General features: G+C 35.7%; 1 protein-coding gene across 4 annotated transcripts in view; it reads right to left on the minus strand.

Annotated features, from left to right (window-relative positions):
* The window catches only part of RIC1 (RIC1 homolog, RAB6A GEF complex partner 1), a 141,924-nt gene that overhangs the window by 128,374 nt on the left and 910 nt on the right, over positions 1-12,640 (minus strand). The window lies entirely within an intron of this gene.

The raw sequence follows: 12,640 nt of genomic DNA on the forward strand, positions 1-12,640 counted from the left end.
AGTATTCAATGGAGAAAAGACAGCCTCTTCAATAAGTGGTGCTGGGAAAACTGGACAGCTATATGTAAAAGAATGAAACTACAACTCTTCCCAACACCATACACAAAAATAACCTCAAAATGGATTAAAGACCTAAATGTAAGGCCAGACACTCTAAACCTCTTAGAGGAAAACATAGGAAGAACACTCTATGACATCAATCACAGGAAGATCCTTTTTGACCCACCTCCTAGAGAAATGGAAATAAAAACAAAAATAAACAAATGGGACCTATGAAACTGAAAAGCTTTTGCACAGCAAAGGACACCATAAACAAGACGAAAATACAACCCTCAGAATGGGAGAAAATATTTGCAAATGAAGCAACTGACAAAGGATTAATCTCCAAAATATACAAGCAGCTCATGCAGCTCAGTATCAAAAAAACAAACAACCCAATCCAAAAATGGGCAGAAGACCTAAAGAGACATTTCTCCAAAGAAGATATACAGATTGCCAACAAACACATGAAAAGATGCTCAACATCACTAATCATTAGAGAAATGCAAATCAAAACTACAGTGAGGTATCACCTCACACAGGTCAGAATGGCCATCATGAAAAAATCTACAAGCAATAAATGCTCGAGAGAATGTGGAGAAAAGGGAACCCTCTTGCACTGTTGGTGGGAATGTAAATTGATACAGTCACTATGGAGAACAGTATGGAGGTTCCTTAAAAGACTAAAAATAGGACTACCATACAATCTAGCAATCCCACTACCGGGCATATACCCTGAGAAAACCATAATTCAAAAAGCGTCATGTACCACAATGTTCATAGCAGCACTATTTACAATAACCAGGACTTGGAAGCAACCTAAGTGTCCATCGACAGATGAATGGATAAAGAAGATGTGGCACCTATATACAATGGAATATTACTCAGCCATAAAAAGAAACGAAACTGAGTTATTTGTAGTGAGGTGGATGGACCTACAGTCTGTCATACAGAGTGAAGTAAATCAGAAAGAGAAAAACAAATACTGTATGCTAACACATGTATATAGAATTTTAAAAAATGGTTCTGATGAACCTAGGTGTAGGACAGGAATAAAGACAAAGATGTGGAGAATGGACTTGAGCACATGGGGATGGGGAAGAGTAAGCTGGGAAGAAGTGAGAGAGTAACACTGACATATATACACTACCAAATGTAAAACAGATAGCTAGTGGGAAGCAGCTGCTTGGAACAGGGAGATCAGCTGGGTGCCTTGCAACCACTTAGAGGAGTGGGGTAAGGAGGGTGGGATGGAGATGCAAGAGGGAGGGGATATGGGGATATACATATGCATATAGCTGATTCACTTAGTTATACAGCAGAAACACAACACTGTAAAGCAATTATACTCCAATAAAGATGTTTAAAAAAAAAAAAAAACCCCACAAGATACCAATTGGCATCTTTCAGGGTGGCTAGAATCAAAAAACAAACAAAAAAAAGAAAGTGTTGGCACAGATGTGGGAAAATCGAAATCCCTGTATATTGCTGATGGGAATGTAAAATGGTGCAGCTACTGTGAAAAACAGTATGGCAATCAAAAAACAAAAAGCAATTTCTCAAAAAATTAAACACAGAACTACCATATGATCCAGTGATTCCACTTCGGGGTATATACACAAAAGAATCTAAAGTAGGGGCAAACAGATATTTGCACACTAAGTTCACAGCAGGACTATTCACAGTAAGTGAAAGCAACCCAAAGAGTGGATGCAATCCAAGTGTCCATCAACATATGAATGGATAAACAAACTATAATATACACCTACAATGAAATATTATTCAGCCTTAAAAAGCAAATTTTGGTACATGTTATATAACATGGAAGAACCCTGAAGACATTCTAAGTGAATTAAGTCTATCACTTAAGGTCAAATATTGTGTTTCCACACTAGTGAAATTCATAAGGAAAGAAAGTAAAATAGTGGTTGTCAGGGGCTGGGAGGAGGGGGAAATGGGGAGTTACTGTTTACCAGGAAGGGAGTTTGAATATGGGAAGATGAAAAAAGTTCTGAAAATGGATGGTGGTGATGGTTGCACAAATGTGAATGCACTTAACATCACAGAACTGTATATTTAAAAATTATTAAAACAGTAAATTTTATGTACATTTCGTCACTTTAAAAACATAAAAGTAAAAAGAAGGGATGAAAAATTTGCTATATTTTGCTGGAATTAATTCAGTATTAACTTGAAGTAATAAGATTCATTTTTTAATTGCTAGAGCAACCATTAATAAAATAACTCAGAAAATATTATTAAGAAATCAAAGCAATTAAAGGAATAACGGGTAAACAAAAAACATGTGAGGTGTAGAAAAGAAATAGCAAAATAGGTAGTAAATCCAACCACATCAGTAATCATATTATATGTGAACGGACTAAACACTCCAATCAAAATGCAGGAATTATCCAACTGGATTTTTGAAACAACAGCAAAAAAGCAAGATCTAAGTATATAATATCTATACAAGACACAGTTGAGACTGAAGGACATAAGCAGTTTGAAAGTAAAAGGGTGGAAAAAGATATGTCACACAAGTGGTAATATTAAGAGAACTGTAGTGGCAATGTTAAGGCAAAACAAAATACACTTCAAGAAAGGGAACATTAGTAGAGAGAGGGAATTTCATAATGATAAATCAGTTAATACAAAGGGAAGATAAAACAATTATAAATGTATACAAATCTAACAACACAGCCCAAAAACACATGAAGCAAAACCTGACAGAACTCAAAGAGAAACAGGCAATTCAACAACAGAGTTGGAGCCTTCAATCTTCACTTTCAATAACTGATAGAACTAGACTTAACATTAGCAAGGCTATAAAACACTTAACAACCATGTCAACCAATTTAACCTAATATTTAGAGAACACTCTGCCAACAGCAGAACACATTCTTTACAAGTGCACACTGAACAATCACTTACACAAACCATATGTTAACCTATAAAACAAGTCTTAATAACCTTAGAAGAATAAAATCACCCAAAATATATATTCCCCAACCACAACGGAATTACACTAGAAATCAGTAACAGAAAGAATATGGGAAATCCTCAAATATTTAGAAATTAAACAACACTTCTAAATAATCCATGATTCACAGAAATTGGTTAAATTTTTAAAACTGAACTAAATGAAAACAAAATTGGAACGTATTAAAGTTATGGTGGGGCAGGCAATGAATGGGCAGAACACACAGAATTTTTAGGGCAGGAAAAATACTCTGTATGATATCACAATGATGGATATGTCATCAGACATCTGTCCAACCACAATGAACACACATACCAAGAGTAAACTCTTAGGTAAACTATGAACTTTGGGTAAGTACGATGTGTCAATGTAGGTTTATTCTTGGTTTAAAAAAAAATGTACCATTCTGATGACTGATGTTGATAATGGGGGAGGCTGTGCATGTGTAAAGAGGGGGGATATGGGAAATCTATGTACCTTCCTCTCAATTTTACTGTAAACCTGAAACTGCTCAAAAAAAAGAAAAAAGTTATGGAATACAGCTAATACAGTACTTAGAAGAAAACTTAGAGCTTAAAATGCCTATTTTAATAAAAGAAATGCCTCTAATTAATAACCTGTTTTCAACCTAGCAAAATTTACTTTACTTTTAATTTGGTTTATACAAATTAAACCCAAAGCAAGCTGAAGAAAATAATTTTTTAAGAAAATTCAATGCAGAAATCAATAAACTAGAAAACAAAATTAATATACTAAGATCAGTAAAACCAAACACTGGTTCTCTGTAAAGATCTAAAAAATTGATAAAATTTTAGCTAGACTGATGTGGGGAGTCCCTTGTGATTCCGTATCAATTTTGAGTGATTTTCGTATTTCTGCAAAAAAACACTGTTGGGATTGCACTGAATCTGTAGACTGCTTTGGGTACTACTGGCATCTTAATAATATTGTCTTCCAACCCGTAAAGATGAGACGTCTTTCCACTTATTTGCATCTTCTTTCTTTCAGCAATGTTTTGTAGTTGTTAAGACTATGTCTTTCGCCTCCTTAGTTAAGTTTAATCCTAAGTATTTTACTTTTTTTCCCAACAACCATTTTGTAAATTAACCATTTTTAGTTAATTGACAATGTTGTGTTAGCTTCAGGTATACAGAAAAGTGACTCAGTTATATCAGATACACACACACACTTTTTTCAGATTCTTTTCCATTATAGGTTATTACAAGACATTGAATATAGTTCCCTTTGCTACAGGGTAGATCCTTGTTTTTTATCTATTTTACACGTAGTAGTGTGTATATGTTAATCCCAAACTCCCCCCACATCCTGTATTTTATTCTTTTTGATGTTACTGTAAATGGAACTTTTTTCTTAATTTCATTTCTGGATGCTCATTGTTTTTGTATAAAAATGCAACTGAATTTTGCGTCTTGATTTTACGTCCTGTAATTTTGCTGAATTTATTAGTTCTAACTACAAAAAAAACTACTGAAGTAAACAAGCTTTGGCAAGGCTGCAGAACAATATACAAAAATCAATTTTATATCTATATACCAGTAACAATCTGAAAATGAAACTACATTCAAAACAGCATCATAGGGCCTCCCTGGTGGCGCAGTGGTTGAGAGTCCGCCTGCCGATGCGGGGGATACGGGTTCGTGCCCCGGTCTGGGAGGATCCCATATGCCGCGGAGCGGCTGGGCCCGTGAGCCATGGCCGCTGGGCCTGCGCGTCCGGAGCCTGTGCTCCGCAACGGGAGAGGCCACAACAGTGAGAGGCCCACATACCGCAAAAAGAGAAAAAAAAAACAAAAAACAGCATCATAAAAGATAAATAAGATACTTAGAAATAAGTTTAACAAAAGTGAGAGACCAGTACACTGAAAACGAAAAAATACTGCCAACAGAAACTTTTGTTTATTTTATATTGGAGTATAGCCGATTAACAACAGAAACTTTTTACAATCTGAATAAATGGAGAAACACTCATGTTTATGAGTGTCTGATTTAGTGCCATTTCCTGAAAATCCCAGCAAGGTTTATTTTTATTTTTATTTTTTTTGGTAGAAACTGACAAGATGATCTTAAAAATTGATATAGAAATGCAAAGGATCTAGAATAGCAAAATAATTTTGAAAACAGAAAGTAGGACTTTCACCACCTTGCCATAAAAGCTATAGTGTGATGTCTGCCTGATGACAGACATATTGATTAACAGAACAGAATAGAAAATACAGAAATAAACCCTTACATTTATGGTCAACTGATTTTTGACAAAGGTGCCAATGCAATTCAATAGTGAAAAGAGTCTTTCCAACAATAATGCTAAAACAACTGGATCTATATGTAAAAAAGAAACTGAACTTAGACCTTTACCTCAAACCATGCATAAAAATCAGCTCAAAACATGTGACAGACCTATGTATAAGAGTTCAGATGATAAAACTTACAAAAGAAAACACAGAACTTGTCTGTGACCTTGGACCAGCCAAAGATTCCTTAGATAAGACCCAAAAAGCATGATTCATAAAAGAAAGAAATGATAATCCAGACTTCATCAAAACTAAACTTTTGTTCTTCAAAAGGTCACATTAAGAAACTGAAAAGACAAATCAAAGACTGCTAAAATATATGCAAGTCATATATCTGATAAAGAATTTGTATCTAAAATATATTAAGAATTCTTACAACTCAGTGAGACAAACACTCCAATTCTAAAAAAAGGGGGCAAAGGATTTGCATAGGTATTTCACCAAATAAGGTACACAAATGGCTAATAAGCACATGAAAAGATGTTAAACATGTTTAGTCATTAGGAATATACAAATTAAAGCTACAATGAGATACCACTACAAACCCACTAAATGGCTATAATAAAGAAGATTGACAGAAGCTTGACAACAACAAGTGTTAACAGGATGTGGAGAAACAGAAACCTTCATACACTGCTGGTGCGGATGCAAAATGTGACAGCTACTTTGAACATTTGGGCAGTTTCCTAAAAAGCTAAAAACAAACTTACCATACTACCTAGCACTTCCATTCTTAGGTATCTCCCCAAGAGAAATGATAATATATAATCTCACACACAAAAAAGTATACACAGATGTCTACAGTAGCATTATTCATAATGGTCCGAAATTAGAAACAATCAAAATACCCATCAACTGGTGAATGGACTAAAAAAAGATATGGTATATCCACGTAATGGAATAATATTCAGCAATAAAAAGGAGTACCGCCAAATCGAAAGGGACAAAAAGCCAGCCAATGATTTCCTGGGGCCGGAGTGGGAGCAGAGGTTGACTGCAAATGGGCATAATACTTTTTTTTTTTTTTTTTTCTTTTTGCAGTATGCGGGCCTCTCACTGCTGTGGCCTCTCCCGTTGCGGAGCACAGGCTCCGGACGCGCAGGCCCAGCGGCCATGGCTCACGGGCCCAGCCGCTCCGCGGCACATGGGATCCTCCCAGACCGGGGCACGAACCCGTATCCCCTGCATCGGCAGGCGGACTCTCAACCACTGCGCCACCAGGGAGGCCCGGGCATAATACTTTTGAGGCTGCTATCAATGTTCTAAAACTAGACTGTAATGATGATTGCACAACGCTATTAATTTACTAAAAATCACTGTACACTTACAATAGATGTATTTTATACCTCAATAAAGCTGTTTGAAAATTAAACCACAGCAAATTCTACTGTATATTTACAATAATATCCAAATTTTCATATGTAAATTTAGGTATGATTTATGATTGAAATAAGGCAAACACTTGGGGAGACAGGTTTTTGATAGCAACTCAAAGCAAAGCAATTATAATGAACTTAAAAGAAAAGTAAGATACCTTGATTTCAAACAATTGATGTTTGCTGGTCAATTTTTTTAAAAAAGAAAAAGATTAAGCAATTGTCTCACTCTGTGGCAAGTCTGAATTCTCGAACATTTTTAAATGCTTAAACTGTAAATTTATTTTTTCTAACCTGATAAACTGCATAATAAATGCGTTATTTAGCAGTAAGTGGAATGCTTTAAGGCAATATTTTCTATACTATTTTAGGTAACATATAAACTCTGTATTAAATAGTTAATCATATGTGAGAAAATAAATTTTTTCAATTCTTCAATCCTTTTGATTTAGGTAAGAGGAAATCTGCATGAGGGGCTAGTTTACTTCTAAATACCTCTCATGTAATCTGCAAACCGCCGTTTTAAAGAAAAAGGTAAGAGCCTTTGGCAGGAAACTAGATTTTCATAACATTCTTTTCATTGTATTCCCTCATGCAGTAACCCTCTATTCATACAAATGGTCCTAGTTTTCCATTTGTAATAAAGATATAAATTAATTTATTTTGAAAGAGAACTTCAAGTCTAAAAGTTAGACTAGATAGGTACTGTGAGGACAGGGCAAAAATCACGAGTGAGGTATGTTAAGAACCTAAATTCAGGAAACTTTGATTCCCATGTTGTAAAGCACACAGTCCACAGTAAACTCAGAATGAATGTTCACGAGTAAAATGGATCACTTCGATAATTCACAAGCACCTGAAGATAAGCAAAATGTCATTAATGTTCTTATTCTGCTTCTTTTGTGTGTGTGACCTTCTTTTTCCATAGATCACATCAATATAAACACATACTAGGAACCAGGAGTTCAACTAGCTGTAATACTGCACAGAGTTTAAGTTTTGGCAAACAGCAGATTATCTAATAATTAAAGAAGGACCCTTTATCATGTACCACTTTTTCCACCAGCTTTAATGAGATATGACTGACATATAACACTGTACAAGTTTAAGATGTACATGTTGACTTGATACACTTATATATTGCAAAATGATTACCACCATAGTCTTAGCTAACACTTGCATCATGTCACATAATTACCATTTATTTTTTGTAGTGAACACATTGAAAATCTACTCTCATCTAAGCAACTTTCAAGTATATAATACAGTATTATCAACTATAATCACCATGCTGTACATGAATTTACACATCTTACAGCTGGAAGTCTACGCTCTTGGACCAACATCTCCCCTTTTCCACCCTTCCCAGCCCCTCCTATCCACCATTCTAGAATGTTTCTATGCATTCAGCTTTTTCAGATTCCATATATGTAAATATCACACATGAAATGTCTCTGACTTATTCCACTTAGCATAATGCCCTCAAGGTCCTGCCATGTCGCCGCAAATGGTTTAAGATGCCCTTCTTTCTCATGGCTGAATAATATTCCACTGTGTGTATGTACCACATCTCCTTTATCCATTCATCTATTGACAGATACTTACGTTACTTCCACATCTTGGCTATTGTGAATAACATGTACCACTTTTCTAATATAATTTGGACTGTGTGTAATAAAAAAGTATTTAATTCACCTTCACTTATATAACCCTCTCTAATCAAATTTTTCTGATTTTAAGTTGTAATTTAGTATTACCACATTTTTTAAGTTACATGTCAACATTTAAAAATCTTCCAATTATTAAAACTTGAAAAAAATTCTGTGCTATGCATAGGACAGATATCCTAAATTCATTAATTTATTTTAAATAACTTTTTAAGCATGTGCTTTGTGCAAAGCATTATGGATAATACAAAATAAGATCACTTCTAAAATAACACAATGTTGTAACTCAATTACACTTCAATTAAATAAATAAATAAGACCACTTCTGCACTCCAGAAACTTACAATCTAGTTGGAGAAATAAAGCATGTGTGCAAAACTACAGTACAAACAGTAGTTCATCAAAAAAAACGAACACTTCTAATTACAGTAAATAAAGAATGACTCACAGAGCAGGATTTCAACAGTAGCTAAAGTTTGAATAATATTCTGATAGGCAGAGATGGGGCAAGAGAGCATTCCAAGAGGGGAGTGTCTCTGGTATCAAACTAAGGAGTTTGAACTTCATTCTTTAACCAACAGTGAACCCTAAATGACTTCCAACCAGTGAGTTTATAAGGAAGGCTCTTTGGAGGCATTAACAGAATAGGGTTGAAAGGTGAGAAATGGGAGAGCTGGAAAAACATAGGTACAATACAAGTTAAGTTACCTTCCTAAGGTCACACAGTTAACCATACACCTGATTCTTTGAACGTCTATCCCATTGTTTTCCATTATTAGTATACAACAACAAGAGGATAAGTTTCTATTCAGGGTTACTCAAAGACAATTTATTTCATAAGGCCAGTAATTATTTATCTATTTCAGCTTTTTATTAGTAGTGATAACTCACAAAATTTTCATTTATATTAACACACTAATATCTTTGGATAGAATTTTTTTTCATACAATGTGCCCCTTAATCCCTTTCATATACTGCCTATTTATACTACCTTTTTCACAGGAGGTGTTCATATATTTGAAATAATCAATGACCTGAAAACTGAGATAAGACTAATTTAGAATTAGAGCATTCTAAGGTATCATTTTGTGGTTCACATATGTAGTCTTTTTGTACTCACAGTTAAGCAGTATATTAAAGGAATAATTCTAGGCTCTCTGATACAGTACCAAACACAATTCATCTCACACAACACCCATGTCAATCATAAATCATAATGTGCTTTAAACAGCAGCTTCATCCTCAAAGCTGAAACTAGTCCTTTTACAATACCCTTGGCAGAAATACATCAACTGCTCCATCAAGTAAGTCCCACCTGTAGCATCCCAATCTAACATACATATAAAACCTTTTTTGAGTCCCCTTTTTTGGGTTCCAAAATATATGGATGATCCCTGTTGTAAGCTCAAGTAGTTTTTAAAACGCCTAAGCAGAATCACAAAGTAGAGAAAGCAATTTACATCAACGTGTTACAATGAAAACAAGTCACATCCTCACACTAAAAATGAAATCAAAAAGCAAAATGAGAGGGCTTCCCAGGTGGCGCAGTGGTTGGGAGTCCGCCTGCCGATGCAGGGGACACGGGTTCGTGCCCCTATCCCGGAAGATCCCACATGCCGCGGAGCGGCTGGGCCCGCGAGCCATGGCCGCGGAGCCTGTGTGTCCGGAGCCTGTGCTCCGCAACGGGAGAGGCCACAGCAGTGAGAGGCCCGCGTACAGCAAAAAAAAAAAAAAAAAAAAAAAAAAAATAGCAAAATGAGGGCTTCCCTGGTGGCGCAGTGGTTGAGAGTCTGCCTGCCGATGCAGGGGACACGGGTTCGTGCCCCGGTCCGGGAAGATCCCACATGCCGCGGAGTGACTGGGCCCGTGAGCCATGGCCGCTGAGCCTGCACGTCCGGAGCCTGTGCTCCGCAACGGGAGAGGCCACAGCAGTGAGAGGCCCGCGTACCGCAAAAAAAAAAAAAAAAAAAAAAAGCAAAATGAGTATCTACAGAAACTCTTTTGTTTATTAACACATCTGAAAAGCACTATACTACATTTCTCAAACTTGGAGTCAGGAAAGAATTTTGAAGAGATATGATTCTATAACACTGGGATTCCAAATAGCTACTTAGAGTTTGTAATAGTAGCTACAAGAGGTATTGATACATATAAGCTCACTAGAAGACCCATAAAATGTACACAAGTTATCCTTAGAGATTTTATTTTAATGTTTCCATTGTCTCATGTCTAATCAACATTTGCCAGACAGCAATTCTTTTAGACATTAAAAAACAAAAAACAGCTAGACTATCAAATGCACGATCCTCCCACAAGGCTAGTTTTTTCTTTTTAAAAATGCATTCCTCCTAAGTGAGTTTAACTTACTGAGAGCCCTAACAAAATTTCAAGTAAGCAAATCGTGTTATATCCTCTCATCTCTTTGAGCATGTTTCTCCCTGTCTCCAAATGCCCTCAAGCTGCTTTTAAGACCTCAAACTCCATAAAACCCTCCTTCAGATCTTCAAAATTCACTTTATTCTGTAAAATTACTTGCATATACAATGTCTCCAAAATCAAAGCTTTCATGTTCTCACGCAAACATTTTAAACCAATTCACTCTAAATTATATAGAAATAACTGATAGCTACTCAATTTAGCTAAAGGTGTTTTCACTTCTAAAAGAAGTCTGTTGACCTAAATTATGTAAGTTAAAATAAATTTAAGTTTAGAAATTTAAAAATCAAAATAGAAACTGGGGTCTGGCACCTGTTCCCCCATTCACCCAGTTATAGACCTTAAATTCATCTGGTCCAATACTTGATCTTTAAAGTGACAGTGATGCCAGAGATCAAAGTTAACCATTCGTAAACCTACAGTACCATGGAGCCTCCTCTAAGGTATTCCTGCATCTCATTTCACATACTTCTGAACCCACAGGTTCTGTACAAACTAACTTTTTGCACAGTGGATCTTAATGGTAGTGGCCCCAGCACTTCTGTAGGAAGTAGCTATCTGTGTGCACGGTAGGAATCTGAAGGAAAGGAGTATGAGTAGTTTTTCATTCCAGGACTGCCTTTGATTTATTTAGTATCTAAGTCCAAAAGCAAAAAAAAAACTGATATTCTTAATATTCACAATATCCCTAAGAAAGTCAAGGCACATTTTTGTTTCTTCTACAGAGGAATAGTAGCCTACAGGCTTCTGGTCTATTCCTCCTTCAAATTAAGTTTAGTTCCGTCTAAAATTAAGTCAGGTCTGCCCTTTATAGAGATAAGGAAAGTTAAAGTTTAGGCTTCACAAACAATTTGTTAAATTAGAGTGAAATTATGTACTAAATTCAGAAGGCAATTTAAAATTCAAGTTCTAATTATTTTTTTCTTTATATGCTTTAAGTACACAACCGAATAAAATATTATTCAATTGGCATACACGATGTAACTGAATTAGTATCTCATTTAAGAACCAAATGATATGCAATACATATATATTCAAAAATGCAATCAAGCACCAGACAGAAGAGTCACACTGTTGTTTTATAAGAGCCTATTTTGTTCTGATATATAAAAATTAAATCAGCTAAAACTTAATGGCAAATAGTCTGATTTAAACACTAACTATGATAGTCATATAAAAGAGATACCAGAAATATCTAAATCTCATCATCACTTTTACCATGGCTGTGTGTGAGGGTAGTCAAGGGCTTTACAGGCATTCAAATGGTCAGATACACAGATGTGACAGTTCTAGCTAATTTAACTAAAGCCAGTATTTCACACAGATCTAACAACGCTAAGGTCACGACCTATTCCCACTTGGTAAAATTAGCTTTGAAAAGAGAACGACTTTACTCTGACATCGATTAGTACTGCCTTCGGGGGGGGCATTTTTATACTCTATTTTGTTGCTTTTATAAACAGAACCCGTCACGGAAAATACGGAGTATCCTATCCACCACTTATTTTTCAAGTTATCTACTCAGTAATTAGATACAAGAAATAAAAGAGCAAGATTCACAGAAAGCAAAAACAGAACACCGGTTCACGCTCTTCCCAAATCTTATTACTTCCAGGTGTGAATACCAGGAGCAGCGCGAACAGATTTGAGCTCTACTTCCGCTCCTACTAAACCCCCTACAATTCTCTACAGAAGAGTCCAAGAGCAGCAGAAAAAAGAACTGGCCTGAAAGTGGAAAGGAGATGTTGGGGTGAGGCGAGAAGTTGGATTATCAGAACTTTAGTAAAAAATAACTCTGGCTGTAGTTGCTAGAAATAAGTTATCACAGCAT

Source organism: Mesoplodon densirostris, chromosome 6 (assembly GCF_025265405.1).
Source record: "Mesoplodon densirostris isolate mMesDen1 chromosome 6, mMesDen1 primary haplotype, whole genome shotgun sequence".
NCBI lineage: Eukaryota > Metazoa > Chordata > Mammalia > Artiodactyla > Ziphiidae > Mesoplodon > Mesoplodon densirostris.